This window comes from Antennarius striatus, chromosome 4 (genome assembly GCF_040054535.1).
Source record: "Antennarius striatus isolate MH-2024 chromosome 4, ASM4005453v1, whole genome shotgun sequence".
In the NCBI taxonomy this organism is placed as follows: Eukaryota; Metazoa; Chordata; class Actinopteri; order Lophiiformes; family Antennariidae; genus Antennarius; species Antennarius striatus.
The window spans coordinates 25445273-25449741 of record NC_090779.1 but is presented as its reverse complement, the minus strand read 5'-3'; positions in this window follow the sequence as shown (position 1 = coordinate 25449741).

Below are 4469 nucleotides of genomic sequence, written 5' to 3'. Positions count from 1 at the left end.
ACAAATGACTTATTTATGATAATAAAGGAATGTTTCACAAGTGCTTTGTGTGCTTGAGTGTGTGTGTGTGTGTGGGGGGGACGTCCACATCATCCACTGGAACGTGTTTAATTCCTGCAGTTCCTTCCACACGGCGTTCTCCTGCACACAACACTGGTGGGTTCTGACCCGCTTTGGTTCTGTCCCCTCGTGGAGTTCTGTGTGTTTCTGTGAGTTACAGACTTTATTTTTGTGATTAATAGATTTTTATTTTAGCGATCATGCATAGTTTTACTGCGTGTGATGGTCTCAGGAATCTGTACTGTCATTGGTTGGAGTGTCTTAGCTTGTAAGTAAGTTCTCGCTTCATTGAGTCATTTTTCTGTTGTGATGTGCTGGCGATGCGTCTGGAGTGTACCCTGCCACTCACCCGTAGCCACCTGGGAAGACAAGACGATTACGGTGGTCTGGACAATCATCTGAGTAGATTAACTCTGGTGAGGTCCATGTCACACCTCAACATAGTCTAATCTCATAGTGGGCTGTTCCAGTAATCAACGAGCAACGTTTTCAGGTCCGGTGTCGCGCTTGGAGTGTCCCCTGCTTCTCATGCGCACATGATAGAGCTGTGGTGTAGAATGCGAAGACTGGATCTGACCTTAAACATCATCCATACCTGAGTGCGGCAGGAAACACACCCAGTGTGCGCCGCCTCATTACAGGATAAAAAAGAGCCCCAGTGATCAATAGGTGATGGAACAGGAGAGGCCGGATCAATACCGGCTGTCAGTAAGAACTCCTCACGCATAGATGAAGATTTGTGCATCTCCTGGCAGGTAGAGAGAGACGGATTCAGCCTCTGACCTGCAGCTGTTATTTCCCCCAACGCCGACCTGGTGTTTTAGTATTTTAGTTTTGTCTATCAAGCATTGCACAAATTAGTTTAGAGAATACAGACATATTACTTTTGTCAACGACAGTGAGTTTATGGCCATGTTTGGAATGATAAATTCTGACTTCACTATCTGTGTCCATCGATCTGTCTATCTCTCTTTATTTCTCTCTCTTTAGCTAATTATAGTATCTCCCCTCCAGTTCGGACCCGCTCAAGGTTTCTGCCTCATCAACAGCAACTTTTCCTTCCCGGCGTCGCCAAGCACTTGGTCCTGGAGGATAGTAGAGAATTAGCTTGAAATCACTTCCCTGAAATCTTAAAGAATACTTTATAAACCCTTAATCCTGAGGCGTTGTGTGGTGATTCATGACCTAGGATTCCATTCCTGACTCCGCCCCCATGCTCCTCATCTTCCTTCTCATTGGCTGGACTGTGACGAAGACTCTGGGGAAGTCAAATAACATGATCCTCACAGCTGCATCGCCGGTGCCAAGGTGTGAACGTGCCCCCCAGAAAACATCATCCGCACCAGCCTTCAGGTGAGGAACGAGGCAGGATGTTCTCCACAGGTAGGGGGTCTTCTGGAGCTCAGGTGGAACAGGTGTGCGCCCCCTGCTGGAGATGGTCCAGAGGGTCGGAGGTAAGGACTCAGCTCAAACATTCAGACCACAAAAAGGGTTTAAATATTCCATGTAAGGCTTTAAATACCCCCTCCAGTTGTGGAGTTCTCCAATCAATACCTCCCGACCACGAAGCAGAACCAATTAACCAATCAGCTCAGCTACTGACCCCCCCACCTCCCCAAACCAAATCGATGGCTGTTGTTCCAGTTTATCTACAGCTTCATCAGCTCCTCATACAGAACAGGTATTGATCCGTGTTCACAGGAACCTTCCCGTCATGTCGTCTGCTGATTCACCATTCTGACGCACCACCAATCAATGTGTGTGTGTGTGTGTGTGTGTGTGTGTGTGTGTGTGTGTGTGTGTGTGTGTGTGTGTGTGTGTGTGTGTGTGTGTGTGTGTGTGTGTGTGTGTTGGAGGGGGGTCACAGCTTCTCTGTGACTCATGGGGTTTTTAATTGGCAGCTGGGGGGGCTCAGGCGCAGGCCTTCTCAGGTGTGTGTGTTCATATGTACGCTGATATGTAGAGTGTGTGTTCTACACACACTCTACACAGGCAGTGATGGAGACAGGCTTTATGCACATTTGGATGTTGCCTCTGGCTCATCGGGTGGCACCTGAGGAGTACCTGATGTGCAGGTGCATCACCAGATACTCAAACCTTGAGTACCTGAAGAGGCGTCAAAGTACTCTGATTACTTGAGCTTCAGTCAATCACTGCTGTCTCAGGTTTGTACAGGGCTCAGGTTTCCTTTGCAGTGCACTTTGGAGCAGGCCCCTAAAATGTATAATTATTATTATTATTATAATAATTATTATTATAATTATTATTACTATATTATTATTACTGTATTATTATTATTATTATTATTATTATATTATTGACATTATTTTATTATTATTACTATTATTATATTGACATTATTTTATTATTATTATTAATATTATTATAATATTATTATTATTGCTGTTGTTATTTTGTTATTAGTAGTAGATTTTATTATTATTATTGTTATTATTATTATTGTTATTATTATTATTGTTATTATTATTATTATTATTATTTTATTATATAGACAATTCCAATGTCAAAGTTCAGTGGAGCTAGACGACACGTTAACTGTTTCCTGGTGAATGTTGAATGGATTCATATCCAGCTATTAATTAAAATGTGAATCTTGTTGCTGGTAGCAGGGGAAAAGGAGCTAAACACATGTTCAATTCATTTCACACACACTAATGTGGACACACACCTGCACAGGAGGACTTCAGCAACCTCACACACTCCCCCCTCCAGCAGCTTCCTCCAAGCCCCTCCCTCTTGGGGCAGATGCTGTAACTCACTTTGGCCCCCCGGGGGGGCCCTGCAGGCGTAGATGACCCCTCTTGGATGCTCTGTAATTAATGACCCACATGCTGCCCGTCACTAGGAAGCCATGTTATTTACCGTGAGAAGGGAACACGGCATTTTTCTTCATTAAATTGTCACTTTCAGGAAGAGAACTTATTCACAATTACACCCCGAGGATTGTGGGAGACAGGAAGAAGCTCTGGAACCAAGAAGAACGCCAGCAGGAAGAGATGTGAGTTTATTCTCCTCTGATTTATTCCTGGTTTTATCGCCTGTCAGAGGAATAACGTTAAGATTGATCAAAACCTCCCAGGTTCTTCATAAACATCTCAGAGATGATGGATGGATGGATGGATGGATGGATGGATTATGATCAGTAAAAGTATATTTTTAAAGAGGCGACACTGTTCAGGACACAAAGGAAGAGAACCTGGACCATTTCACCCTGTGAACTTGGACTCTTTCACCCTGTGAACCGTGACTATTTCACCCTATGAACTGGGACTATTTCACCCTATGAACTTGGACTCTTTCACCCTGTGAACCTGGACTCTTTCACCCTGTGAACCGTGACTATTTCACCCTATGAACTGGGACTATTTCACCCTATGAACTTGGACTCTTTCACCCTGTGAACCTGGACTATTTCACCCTATGAACTTGGACTTTTTCACCCTGTGAACCTGGACTCTTTCACCCTGTGAACTGGGACTATTTCACCCTATGAACTGGGACTATTTCACCCTATCAACTGGGACTATTTCACCCTATGAACTGGGACTATTTCACCCTATGAACTGGGACTATTTCACCCTATGAACTGGGACTATTTCACCCTATGAACTGGGACTATTTCACCCTATGAACTGGGACTATTTCACCCTATGAACTGGGACTATTTCACCCTATGAACTGGGACTATTTCACCCTATGAACTGGGACTACTTCACCCTATGAACTGGGACTATTTCACCCTATGAACTGGGACTATTTCACCCTATGAACTTGGACTCTTTCACCCTGTGAATCTGGACTCTTTCACCCTGTGAACCTGGACTATTTCACCTTATGAACTTGGACTCTTTCACCCTGTGAACTGTGACTATTTCACCCTGTGAACCTGGACTATTTCACCAACGTACTGTATGCATGTGTTCATTGACGTAACTTGAACTCACTTCACCCATTCATGTGATTTTCAAACTTCTAACTCCACACGACTCCCCGTTGAGGCGAACAGCTGACTGACCAACTGGGAGCCCCCACAGAACAAACGGCTCGCCAAACACGGCTAAAGGTTCAGACGGACCAGACGGACCACCTCACAGGGAAGAGCAGGAGGTGTTTCCACGACAACATGTCACCCAGTTTCACCAAAACCAGTGAGGAAAAGTTAGACGCTGTGTTTTAGTCTGTGCAGCTATGAAGCGCTGATGGAGCGTTGAGTCAGACTGCAGTGATTTTACTGACTTCTCTGACATTTAATCCTTTTTTTAACCTACTTGACTAAAAAAGTTTCTTCAGATCCACTTTAACATGAATGCTGGTTAGTGATGTAGGATAGAAGTCACTGTCTGGTGGTTCTTTCTAGAGACCCACATGTTCGTTTATTTGGGGGCTTG